Source organism: Sitophilus oryzae, unplaced genomic scaffold, assembly GCF_002938485.1.
Source record: "Sitophilus oryzae breed Bouriz unplaced genomic scaffold, Soryzae_2.0 scaffold_1494_pilon_pilon, whole genome shotgun sequence".
In the NCBI taxonomy this organism is placed as follows: Eukaryota; Metazoa; Arthropoda; class Insecta; order Coleoptera; family Curculionidae; genus Sitophilus; species Sitophilus oryzae.
This window is the reverse complement of record NW_022146163.1, coordinates 785,471-800,380: the sequence shown is the minus strand read 5'-3', so window position 1 is coordinate 800,380 and position 14,910 is coordinate 785,471. Positions and strand designations below refer to the sequence as shown.

The 14,910-nt window shown below is 31.2% G+C and overlaps 1 protein-coding gene across 2 annotated transcripts in view; it reads left to right on the top strand.

Moving 5' to 3' along the window:
- Nucleotides 1-14,910, top strand: part of LOC115877466 (toll-like receptor 7) — a 250,597-nt gene that overhangs the window by 46,199 nt on the left and 189,488 nt on the right. The gene's annotated exons all lie outside the window — the stretch shown is intronic.

The window sequence follows — 14,910 nt, the reverse complement described above, 5'->3', positions numbered from 1 at the left end:
CCGTTTAATATCTGAGAAAATTACCTACAGCAAACAGAAATATTCTTTTCGTGCAAATTTAATTGTTGAGGTGTTATAAATCTTATAAATAATTTTTTCTTGTTTAGAATAGGCAACATTATTTAGAATTTCCCGTTTAATCTCAAATGATAGTTTAGGTTTTAGTTTTACCATTTTTGATCTTAAAAAGAACTTTTCAAAATTAGTAATTAGTAACGATTTAGTTAGTTCGCAATCGATAGCTTCCTGTGAAGTACTGTGTAATAGTTGTTTAATCTTGTATTATTAATAACTTCCTATACCTAAAATCAATATTTATTTTTATCCTTTTAGTCTCTCAATAGAGGGCATTTATCATTAAAAGTATCAAATCTGTGTGCTACAGTATGGGCTTTCTGTCGCATAATAATGAATATTACGTTTATTTACAAATCCATTACTTAGGTAGCTTAATCAGACAATCAAATTTTAGTTAAACGTCCCAATCTTCATGAACTGTATTAAGCATATGTATTGCGGTTTGAATCACCCTGTATGTTTACAAAAATATTTTGAAAATGTGCGTTACAATGGCCCCGATCTTATGTAAAGATTGAAATAAAAATCACAAACCAAAAACGTAATAGGTAAAAAAAGCTTTTTGGAGGCCTGGGTCACTCTGTATATAGGTATGTATAAAACTAGTAGCCTAAGAATTATTTATAGTTCGTCCCATTCTAAAAAAGGTAAACACATCGTACAAATAACTCTAGGAAGAGGTATTTGTATTGTACGGTGGTAAAAAACTTTGTCTAAACAAGACCGAAGGGGCAGATACAAGATATAATTAAGCAATAAAATGTAAAAAGGTCGGGTAAACACCTTTGTTTATTTGTTGAGCAAAATTCCTTTAGAATATCGTATATAATGACCAAAATATGACGCAATTAAAGAAAAATGTCACATTTTCTGGCATATAATAAAGTTTCAAATGCAACGTTTATATTCAAATTTGTTATGATCTGAACAGTTAGGTAGTAATTGAGACGAATTATAATTCAATTACCGGCTACTACGTTCTTGTTTTAATAGATCAAAATTCAACAAATATAATTAGACATTACTTTAATTTTGAGAGGCTCCCTTGTGGGACGCCTATGTTACGATTACGGCGGAAACAATACCTACCTGTGAAAAAGACAAATTCGGGTAATTTGAGCTTATTTTTCCACACATTTGACACTGTCCTCCCATATTGAAAATTCGCAGATTCAAAAGTACGTTAAACAAAAACAAAAACTACTGAAAACCACTGAAAAGTTCACTTCGGCCTTGATTCCGACTTCAAACACACCGTAAGCTAAACGTAGTACGCTATAACGGACAAAGGGCCGTCGCGAGGGGTGGTGGGACGGACGGCTCATTTCATTCTGGAAGACTAGCAGCGACGTTGCCAATAGTTCTAGACGTTTCAGCACATTAAACAGTAAACATGTCCTTTAATAGTAACGCATAGATCCTCTGGTTAATAAATATTATTACGCATGCTTCTTTAAAGATAAACTATTAATTTAATTAAGAAATTGAGATTTATTGATATCCGGTGAAGGTTTTAAGAAGTCACCTTTTCTGCAAATCAAACTAAGTAGATAGGCGCAAATTTGAGATGTGGCAATGTCGCCTTCTTTATCTCAGTTGGTTTTTACAGTACGTAGTCAACCCCCGGTTGTTTGATCGGGTTAAAATGCACAATGTGATATCTGTTCTTACTAAATCTATGAAAATTAGTTATTGAAGTTTTACTAGCGTAGTGTTATAGCTCTACTTACTACCGTGTATTTTGCGATTAAAATCTTTGTTCTGTACATACAGCAGTAAATTGTTACTTAGTTAAACTTCATTCAACTAAACCTAACGTATCTTCGTTAAATTTCTCAGAGGCGTATAATTAGATACCATAAAATGCCGAGTACTCATATTTCATTTGTAATTGAAAACTACACCTACTGGTTTGAAAATTGTGGTTTACCAAGAATTTATCATCTTAATGAAAAAAAACTGGTATCTTATTACTCTGTAAAACATTTATAAAGTAATAAATAAGAATATTTTATTAACATTAATAATTAAACATAGGGGGAACCTTTTTTCAATATTGATATAATCATTCATCATCATGCTCAGCTTATTCAACTATTTCCAATTATGGTGTAGCATGCATCACATATTTAGATACTTTCTTTGTAGTTGGGCCCATTATTGTCTATGCGGACCCAAGTTATCCCTGCTAATTTCCTAATATCCTGGTCCCATCTCAGGCTTGGTCTTCCTCTAGGTCTCTTAATTCCTCGTCGTGGGTACCATGCTGTAAATTTTTGTGGTCTATCTGTTGTTCATCCTTCTTTGTCTATTGCTACTTGAGGGATTTGATTCTGTGGATGACATCTATTACCTGGATCCTTTTGTCGTATCCACTAGTGATGGGACCACTCGAGCGAAATTTCGCTCTAGTACTCGATTATTGAAATAACCGACATCGCTCGATTATGAACGAGCGATGCAAGTGACGAGCACCAAGCGATCCTAGAATGAAATAAATTGAAATCCGATTTTAATGTGACATACTCGATAAAAAGCCGAGCGAATTTTCTACATAGGTACATTGCAGGTAGTAAATTTATATGACGCCGAATATATATATTTATCTGTTGCGAGAGATAAAATTTTACAACCTACATCGACAATGCTTTGAAATAAACTAAAACAAGCGACCAAGCGAATCGCTCGTCGTTTGCTACTTGCCATTCATCACCGAAAGAATCTGTACCCTGCGCACGCAACTTACTGCTTGGCGCTTGGCGTTAACGAGTACTTACAACAAGCGGCGGACGAAAACCCGTATTTTTAATTACGAGCGATATTTCGCTCAAGCGATCGCTCGGTTTTTCCCATCACTAGTATCCACTCTATTCTTTTACGATCTTTCTTGGTTATTCCCAGCATATTTCGTTCGATTGAGCGTTGTGCGACTTGCAGTTTCTTTGTAATGTCCGTTTTAAGTGTCCAGGTTTCGCATGCATAGGTGATGACTGGTAGTACACATTAGTCGAATCTTTTCTTCTTTAGATAAAGTAGTATTCTAGATTTGAATATGATTGATATAGTGCTTCTGAAGTTAATTGGAAGTACTGGGACTTAAATGGTTTGTCGAGACGATGCCGATAATGAACAAATGATACTGATAAAGTGACAAAACACTGATAAAGACACTGCCGAAATTGAGGCTCCGAATCTATTACAAATGACTTCAGAAAAACTGTAGTAAAATATCTAAAAAATGACGATATTCATTAATCGTTAAGTATCACAACATATTTTAATCGATTTAAATTAATAATTTACATTTATTTTGTAATTTTAAAATGACATTTTGGGATCATATTATAATATAGGTTAACTGAAAGAATTTTTAAAAAGTCTAGAGGGTAATACCACAGAATATCTAGCTACGCAACAGAAGCCTCGTTACATGTATAAAATTGTAGGTAGCAAAAGGAGACAGGCTTTAAAAGCCTGTCTCCAAATCAGATATTTTGATGTGGTAGTTTCGCTACTACATAATAGAGGGCAATAAATTTAAAAGAAAACAGTTTTCTACAAACAAAATTTAAAAGAATTTTGTGCAGTGTTGCCATTGTGTAATTCAGATCGTAATACTTCCTGATAAAGCCTACCTTCAAATTTGCTACATCATTTAAACATATTAAAATAGATCACAGATGTTTTTTTCAGTTTGCCATGTTAGTTGGAATTAAATCTTATGAGCTAAATTACAATCACTTCCTGACGTTTAATTGAAAATTGAATCCTGAATTTTCATTGTAATTCGGCGACAATATAATAAGTATTGTTCTACTATTATGATACCACTTCCTGACGTTCGATTGTGTTCATACCAGAGATATGGAAGTGGGAGAATGAGCTTCGACGAGTGCGCATCCAAATTTTTGTCGACGGCAAGATAGCAGACATCTTCCAGGTCTCGCTGTCACTTCCCCTCTTTAATTGACATCTGTTTGTTTTGTTTTGTTTTTCGTTTGTGTTGTTACCTAGTTAAAATTTATTATCTCAATTATTCTAAACACTAATTCAAAAGGCTTGTTGTATATTCATAGTCATTCTAAAAAAGCTAATACGCCGGGAATAATGATTAGTTTTCATGTGTAAGTTTATACAACATAATCGTGTTTACAGATGATTTAAACTGTTTATTTTTAGTTTTCCTAAAGGCAATTTGTAAAATCGTGATTGTAATTGGGAATGGTCAAAAATAAGTGTATGATGTGGCCATTTAAAGAGGATGCTTTTATTACGTGTGGAGGAAGAAGATACTTGGAATCAATGTTCGTGCTTCTGTAAAACAGTGCACTCTCATAGTGTCCATGAAAGCACAAGTTCAAGTGTACCAGAAGTATATCAAATAAGATTGGTCCTTACTTGACAAGAAGATTATTTGGAGGAAAAGAAAACATAAGATAGGGTATTTTAATCGAACAGCAAAAATTTAACACTTTTATTGTAAAGTTTGTTGTAGGTAGTTGTAGTTTTGTGCTAAATATTTCTAACATTAGCAGCAGCCGTGTTCAGAGTGTCAAAAGGAGGAGAATTCAGTTAATTAGATTTATGCACAGTTACAGGTATGAAGGCTTTTTCAAACATAGTATCGAGTTCTATAGTCAACATTTTTAGTATTCCTACAACTGTAAAAACAAGGAACATTGGACTGAAAAATTGGCAAGATTTATATAGGAAGAAGGGGTATTATGCCAATAAGAAAATTAAATCTGTAGGCAGAAGTTTCTTATTTAAAAACTGTTATGGGGCATATATTAATTTGTATCTGTGCCACAAATCACTGAGAAAAAATCATATAATATTCATAATTGTTAACGAGATGATATTTAAAGAGTGTTAAAAATGAGATTATTAGTCATGAAGCTTACAATGTTACTTTGTTTCAATATTACACTTTTATTCTTGTAAAATCTATGATGAAGCTCAAAAGCATTTTGCAATGGCCTTAAATTGTGAGCCAGGATTTATAGCAAAGGTATTTGATGCAATGAAACTTAATCAAGGGATTGTCAGTCCCATGTTTTTAAATAGATAAAATACAGGCCAAAGTTGACAATATTACAGTTGAGAAGAAACTATTTTATCTTAAAAAAATTTTCTTAAAATTCTGAGATCATATAATCTAATTTTCTTAATAATAAATTAGGTATATGTATGTTGTACATACAGAATTTTGGTATGGACAAATAAGGATCGACAAGCTTCTTTTTGTGCAAAAAATAAATTATTTTTGTAGTATTAAGACAAACGATAATGTGTTTTACAAACTTACCGGTAACAGTTTTTTTTTTATAATAAAATATTTAGTAATAATTTGGGTTGTTTATCAATATATTAATGACTTGAATTTTGACAAATTGAATTTGTATCAAAATAATTTTACGAAATATAAAATTGATGTTCTATTACAAGACTGAGTTTTTTTGTCGACAAAAACCAGGATAAATACTAATAATAATACCCATAATAAAATCAATGATGATTATGTATTATGAAAATATTTGTTAGAGGACATGTTATGTAACAGTTTTTGTAACACAATTTGAAGGGACGAATAAAAAAAATAAAACAAAAACAAAAATTTTTTCTAGGTTTATATTAAAAATACAAGGTAAGTAATCATCAAAAATAATTATGAACCAAATGTTTTTTATGAATATACATCTTGAACAAAAAGTTGTTTAGAACAATTTTTACCAAATTTGCATAAATTTTAAATTGAAACGCGTAATTCTGTACAAGTAAACATGAAATAATTGTAAATACTTATTTAATGGCATTTCGAGTGTTTAACGACGAAAAGGTCATCGGTCCGTAGCGTCTTTTGTCAGAATATTCGTATATTTAGTGTATTATATACCAATATTGTACGCAGTTTTGAAACTGATAATTAAATAAATCATATTAATGTTAACTAACCATAATAAATGATAGCATTTCACTAAATTTAAATTGCCCCCCGTATGGTTGAAAACAGCAAATTGATATTTGATTACTTATAGATTACCACCTATATACAAAATGACACGGAGACCTGGAATATGGCGCCCAACTTGATTAGACCAGTGCCTTCTATTAAAAGATCAGCCTACGGGCGGACTTTTGTTTACTTCATCAGCTGTACATACTTAGATATTGGGTTAGATTCCGTTTCATATTTTGTCGGTTGATTTTTGGTTTTAACTCTTTGATTTTTGGTATTATTTATTATTGTAGTGCAAAAAACTAATTATTTTGGTGTTGAAGTGACATAAACTACTACCAGATATATGGTCACTCTCGGTTTTCGCATAAAAAAAATAGAAATTTTAAAATTACACGTTGTGTAAGTGATTTAACCTAAAAGTGCCCATACATTTTTACTTATCGTGATTTTTGTGTGTGTTTTTTAAGACTCTAACAATTCATCAATAAAGCTTAAGTGGAGTGTGTTTTTGGTGCTATGCCTCATCTTTGTTGTGTTCCTGGTGGAAAGGATAGTTACTAAGGATAGTTATTATACTAGGCAGCCTAAAGTGTACGGAAGAGCAAGAAAAGTGGGTACGAGTTATAAATCAAGAGAATTTTATTGAAAATATCTTTAATAAATTTAAAAACAATATTCTCCCATGATGGTATTAATGAAAACTGGACAATTATGTTTATTTTATTCATATTGTGGAATCTCCACTCCAAGTGTTGCTGGTTCAGCTTCGATAGATTCAAACACGTAAGTAGGTATTATGATCTAGGGAAAAATAAAGAATATGTGTATTAGAGATCATGAAAAAGATTATTATTTTGAGTTCAAATTTTAAAAAGATTTTTGTAAAGATAAGACTGATACAGTTTAAAAGAAGAATGTGTTTTTGTTTGATAATATACCTATAATGTATGTTAAGCATAACATATATTTGTTCAGTAATTTTTAATGAATAGTATTGATTATTTATAATACCAAATTAATATCAAATATTTAAGTGATGGCTGAATAATATGAATAAAATAACAATAAAATTGGTATATTTGCATAATACAAAATTAAGTTTTAAGAATAAAGGTGTTACTAAAAATACTAAGAAATTCATATTTCTTTTGTTTTAATTGGTCTAATGTTATTTACATTTTACGTAAGAATTATACCGTATTATCGAAAAAAATCGGCGTCTAGTTGGCTTGGAAATGAACATCGATGACATTCCCTAAATAACTGTACACATAAAATAATTAACTAGAATTTTACAATCTTGGAAAATTTGATATTCTTGAACCTTGATTCTAAATATTCTAAATTTTTGATTTTCTTGAATTTAGGTTCGGGAGAAAAACGCTGATTGATTTTTCATTTGGTTTTTCATTATTTTTATTTGGTTTAAAAAAAAACGGTTCGGCTAACATTATAGCCTCCATCAGTGTTGTGTCATATGAAAAAAATAGTGTCGAATATAATCCAAAAAATTGCATATAAAATATTCACACCACGCACATAATGTTTACTGCGTACTCCATAGTCAATGTAGATAATTTTAGTGTTAAATATGTGGTCATCTTTTGATAAGTTTATATTAGTTTATTAATTGCAGTAAACATTATGAGGTGTGAATTATATTGTATATGTAATTTTTTGGATTATATTCGACACTATTTTTCTCATATGACACAACACTGTGAAGGCTATAGTTAGCCGAAACGTTTTTTTTAAACCAAATAAGCAAAATATACATATAAATTTTGTGAATACAAATAATAATACATCACTATTAGTAGATATTAAATGTTTTTTGTTAAATTAGATCAATTTTCAAACCCCAAAATTTAAAATATATTTACATTTTACCCATTATCTTATGTACCTATACATTATTTGTACATTGTAAAACATTTGCTGCATTTGTATGGTTCATAGTTTATTTGCCAAAGTATTTATTACTATAAATAGGTATATATGTTGTAGTTATTAACTGTATATTATGTATATTTCATTTAAACTATATCATTTTTAAAATACAAACCAAAAATCTGAGGAATAATTATGTTTTCCATGTATTCTACAACATATTTATTAATCCGTTATATCTAACTAGCGTGACGTCATAAATCTCGCCCCCAGGCTGATCTTTTAATAGAAGGCACTGATTAGACCTTCTGCGCATGTTGAAGCTCATTCTCTATCCCTTCTATTTCTCTGGTTCATACCAAGTTCATATCGTATAATCGGGAAAAAACGGCGTTAGCAATAGCTATGAAATGAATATCGGCTGTCATTTTATATGTAAATTTAAATGGGAAATGTCATCGATCGTCCTTTTCCAGCCAACTGGACGCCGTTTTTTTCAGAAGCATATCAAATGATACCATAATATAGTACTATATTACGATACATGGCGTTCGATTGGGCTTAAACTTGGTATACTATATCTTCAGTGACATTGTAATATCATGGTACCATGGAGCATATAAAGTGGTACCTTCTATAGTACCATATTTGATGACATAGCAATATTAGGTACATGGCGGCATTAGGGCTTAAACTTGGTATACTACGTATTTTCGGTGACATTGTAATATAATGGTACTATGATGCATATCATCTGGTACCATAATATAGTACCATATTATGTACATGGCGTTCGATTGGGCTTAAATTTGAGATACTACGTATCTTCGGTGATATTGTAATATTATGGTACCATGGAGCATAATAAGAGGTACCATAATATAGTACCATATTACGATACTATTTCCTGGCGTTCGATTGGGCTTAAACTTGTTATACTAAGTATTTTCGGTTACATTGTAATATGATGGTACTATGATGCATATAAAGTGGTACCTTAATATAGTACCATATTTCAATACCATTTCCTGGCGTTCGATTGAGCTCATATTTGATATATACTTGAGTATTTTTGATGACATTGCATTATTATGGTACCATGAAGCATATCAACTGGTACCATAATATAGTACTATATTACGTACATGGCGTTCGATTGGGCTTAAACTTGGTATACTACGTATCTTCGGTTACATTTTAATATGATTGAACTATGATGCATATAAAGTAGTACCTTAATATAGTACCATATTACGATACCATTTCATGGCGTTCGATTGCTCTTAAATTTGGTATACTACGGATCTTCGGTGACATTGCAATATTATGGTACCTTAAAGCATATCGAGTGGTACTATAATATAGTACACTATTATGATATCATTTCCTGGAGGTCGATTGGGCTCAAATTTGGTATACTTGCGTTTCTTTATAAAGATTTGTTTAATTAATAATTTTAATTTATTTTACGAATTTTAATTTATTGTTCGATGTCGTGACAGCAACTTTTATGCCGAACTAATATATTATTAATTATTGTACCTGTGTCACTTTTTAAAATCTACCTAGGTCTATATAAATAACGTGGCAAACGGAAGAAATATGTTATTATAGTATTTTTTAGTCAGTTAACATTTTTTGTACTGCATTTTAATAAATTATTTCCATTATTATTAAACTTATATTTCATTACTAACGTTCCAGCATTAATAAATATCACTATCCATCGCCCTGTATATTATTAATTTTAAAGGTAATTAAATTTATTTTCTTAGTTAGCATTATAGGGTAGTGTATATTAAAAATGTATATGTTTTGTAATAATATACTTAAAACTATTTTAATAGCCAAAGGAATAATTAATATAAGTGTATCTGACAAGAAAAAAAGAATAGAAAGAAACACATACTGGCATTATACACAATAAAAAGAATGGGATGCCAATTTAAGTCTTTTTGAATCTGGCAACTGTGCATATTTAGCCGAGCTATAAGGCCGTCGACGAGCCGTCGATCCAAAACCGAAAGTTCAAAATTTCTAATTATATTCTGATTATGATATTGTCGCGCCATCTAGTATTCTATTTGTGCAATTTTAGCTCTTTCATTTCGAGTATTTTTCTGTTGCGTAGCTAGATATTCTGTGGTAATACAAAATGGCCTTTTTGTGTTACATAAGTATTACCAAAGAGTATTACTTTATCTACGTCAGTAAGTTAAGAAGCTCTTCACTCACGCATTTTGAGTGAGTTAAGAGCTTCCTAACTCACGCATTTTCATTACCGCACTCCTTGTTTAGATGACTAAAAAAAGAGAAAAAAATATTTTCTAAAACATTTATTTCGCACTAAATTGGAAAAATATGTTATGAGTACCTTTTCATTTCCACAGTTGTGTACTTTTTTTTCGGTGCACCATTTTTCATACTTAGAGTATATATAGGTATACTCTGTTTTTTTTCTCAGGTAAGATTTCGACAGACGATGACAGAAGAAAAGCAGATGACGTCCCATACCAATCTATTTATTTTACTAAAAAAAGTTTCTAATAATTTTTAAGTTAACTATGGATGGGTTTAAATATAAATACGTCATGCGTCGTCTCTTGTTGTTTTTAACCAGTTTTATTGGTTTATTTCAAAAATCACAGATCGTATTTCAATTTTATTGGTTTGACGGAACGATGAACGACAAACGGACGCCGATGCGTATGAACTCGCCTTTAGATTTTTGACGCTTGTCAAAGTCTTGCCAAATTATAGGTTATAATTTTGTGACAAATTTTGTCAAATACCCTGCGTTTTGGAAGATGACGCATTTTGATTCACGTTATTACGTGTGTTTTGTGTCGTTTGAAGTCAAGTGGAGGAAAAATCGAGTGAAAATTAACTGTAGACCCAGGGCACAGTTTATGGTTAATACTCGCTGCCCAGGCAGAAAGTCTTATACAGATACACTAATAAAGTTACCAAGTTACCATCAATAAAGTTCGTATACCATCTCGTCGTAGATAAGTGCATTTCAAATATGGTAGAAGGACCATACTAAACACATACTAAAAACTGGAGCAGCTGTAAAATATCGACATCACACGATAGGTAAATAATGGATTTTAGTACTGCAGAAAAATAATGTCAAAAGGTACTGGTTTAAAAAAATTGAGATTAAAGTTAATTAATCAACCTTTAAGGTATAAAATTTGGTAAGTGTTATTATTAATAAAATAGTTTGTTTTATTTATGTTGTTTTATTTATTCATGCGGAATATTACAAATATGTATTTGTACATAAGTTATATTGATAAATATAATCATAAATGCCGGAAGTTTCATAAAGCTTGAAAGTAAGAAATAGTTCTTTTTTATATTTTTTGGTATGCTCTTGTTTGTTTTGTATTAACACATGCCGTTTTTTATTAAATCAAATAACTCGATTACATTTTTTCAGTTTTATACAGTTTTTTTCACAATATTTTGAAGTAATCACTTGTCAGTCAAATTTTAAATATATTAATTTCCTGCTATGCGTTCCAGTTGTACCAACTTATTTCTTTGTAAAATAAAATAAACTACTTTGAAATTAAAAGGACAGACACATCTATCACTGTCAAGGATCTTCTCGTTGGACAGACTATACATATATTCATACTTATGTTTCGATCTTGCTGGAAGCAATCCAGAAATGGCTCTGAATGCCTCTTCTTCAATGTCAGGGAATACTTTCCGAATTGTTTATTTTTTAAACTAGTGACATCGATATTATTTTTTGTCATATTGACATTGCCATGCATGGTGTTATTTGAACAAAGATATTAAGGTAATTGATTTTTAGAATAGGTATATAGTTAAGTACAATAATTTTTAAAGTTCATTCTGTGTTTCTATATTTAGGCGTACCGTATGATCGAATAAAAACGGCGTCCAGTTGGCTTGGAAATGACGATCGATGACATTTCCCATATAAATTTACATATGAAATGACAGCGATCTTCATTTCATAACCATCGCTGACGCCGTTTTTATTCGATTATACGGTAGATAAAGTATTGTACAATACACGCGAGTTAACTCACTCGTATCGTAAATATCTATTAGTTAATAACACCAAAATATATTTTAGTCTTATTGTTAGCTTCTAAAACATACATTGTTCTACCACTAGTTCAATATATAACACAGGGTAACACAATACATAGTATCTTCCGTTTAAAAATTCACAACGAACATAAAAGATATTTCCTGCAAAAGCGTGTGCGGTAATACAGGAGGAAATAGCCTCAACGCCATATTCTTTCTTATTGATCGGATGTTGTGAAATCAAAGCACACACATCACCCCCATATGCATTTACGCTTCATCTAACGTTACAGCGTGTTAAAGGGGCCATAACGCCAGAAACGAAAGGATTAGATTAAGTTACGCGAGTTCGAGGCTATACGCTAAAATATCAACAAAGATGCTGGTAAAATGTTATTTTATGTACCTACATCGAAGCAGGGCATAAAGAATGAATATTTTCAGTTCTTTTGTATCGGCTTTTCTGAAATTCAAAACTAAGGTCGATTTTTTTGGGAAGTTTTTACTGTTCTAATTTAGATACATTTTTTTATTGGGGAGAAAAGGGTTTTTTAAAAATTTGCTTTATTCTGTTGGTCTCGTTCATTGACTAATCCAGGCAGTGTGGGACTCGGGATTACTTTTCCATACACCACTAAAATCTCCTCCTCGTTTCTCCCTTTCCACGGAACCACCGTACGACATTACTTCGGATTCATACATATTTTTCGGATTACCTCGTATCTATGATTTTTTCTTTAGTTTCACTTTTTAGCCGACCATACCAACAGGTATGGTAGGCTATTAAGATCGGCAAAAAAAAGTTTTTTTTTTAATTTCACTTAAAATTAGTTATTTGGGTCATAAATGACCTAAATACAAAATATTTTCATGGTGTCTGTCTGTCTGTCTGTAACACGATAACTCAAAAACCGCTAAACCGATTTTAACCAAATTTGGCACAAAAATACTGTGGCACCCGAGAATCTGGCCATTAATTAGTTTTTGGTGGGGATGGGGGGTTGTTAAGGGGGTATGGGAGGGGGTTAAAAATTTTAAAAAATCGTAACTCCAAAATTAAAGTAGCTAACGAAACGCGGTTTTCAATTTAAGATTAGGGATAATATTTGCAACAAAATTTGTAATAACATCAAAATCAGTCAAAGTCGCAGCTTTTGAGATAAAAAAAATTGGATTTTTTTTATTTTACCTTTACTTAGAAACTAAAAGAACTGCCTGCCAACTTTGTATTAACGTATTTTAGTATGGGCGGCTATACGTGCCTCCCGGCGCCAATTTTTATGGATCATTAATTAAATTAACTGAATAAAAATTTGCCTGAAAAAGAACAAAATATATTTTAAGGGGAATATTTTCCATCATTGCAAAAACACACATTTGTTTCAACGACGCCTATTGTATAAAACCGTTAATATTTCTCTTAGGGCAGAGTTCTTTATGTTCCGGTTTCCTTGCTTTTCATTCGATTTTCCGATACGAATCGTCTCCTTTCCAACGCGCAGTTCTTCTGTTCATTGCCAGATGGCGCTGTAGGTTTCATTTTCCCAATGATCTGCGATTTCAAAGAAGTAAAAAAATGTAGCAAAAATTCACATTAAACTGTTGTAATAAAAACAAATTATAAATTATTACTCGTATTAGTTAACAGACATACCCTATATGCATACATATTTTTAGTTTGCTGATTCTTTTCTTCAATTTTTGGCTTTAGTAGAAGCCCATACTATTTGCTTTTTATTTATTTTAATTGTAAATATAAAATATTTTTTTTTAACAAAAATTGTAACGGTGTGTCCCATTTAAAAAAAAGTTTATACGAAGAACTGTGTTATTTGGTAGTTTATGAAATTTTTGGTAATATATGTATTACAAACTAGGTAGTTTTATTCCAAAAAAATGGTTAAGGTATCCTGTAAGGAAGGTTATCCAATATAAAATATAATACCTTTTAAATTTGTTGTAAGACTTTTTACATAGTTTTATAAATTTAAAACAAAAAATGTAACTTTATATGGGCTTATTATATTGTTCCATGTTCCATCTTTGTGGCTAACATGGCTAACGTCGAATTCACAAATAGTATAGTAAAAAAGTCTCAAAAAATTGACTAATGAATTGACATGGTTTACTAAAATTTTTAGATAGATAATTTGTTTTGGCGTCAGTACCAATCATTAATCCTAAAATCCGGCATTGCAAGAGTTGTCATTTCACTGTCTTTATATAAAACACGGTTAATTTTATTTATGAGTATATTTTTCATTTTATAAACTCACCGGCAAAAAAAACCGGCCACTAAAAACTAGACCCAATTTCAAAGTTGGATTTCTCGCGAACGACTTATTAGATTTTGAAGATTTTTCTTTTAATTTGTAAATTAATTTCTCTTTAACAGATGCTACGTTAGAAAGTTTTATTCCGAATTTATTTTGAGCATATACAGGGCACAACAATAAGACGAAGTTTTTTGCCCGAAATTTGTAACACCCTGTAGGGTGCAGCAGTGGTAGTACCTATTGCTAAATTAAATCACATTGTAGCCTCAACTTTTGTGAGCATTTTATTTTTTTAATTACCACATTATCTCTTTTTGTATTGGAGATACGCTGTTTTAAAACGAACGTCTCGGAAAAATTCAGAATTCATCTCGGAAAAGGCAGAAAGCTTTATGTGTAAATAATCAAGGCGACATAGGCGAAAACGGATTTATGAGTATTTGCAATATGAGAAAAACGGTTGTCAAATTAAAAAATGTCATTATCTGTAACGGACGTTGCTCGTATTGTGGCTTTAATTGGGCATGGCCGAAGTCAACGTTACGTCTCCGATACCCTGGGTATATTTCGAACAACAGTCCCGGATCAGGGTTCGGAAAACTACATGTTACTTTTAAAAACTACATAAAC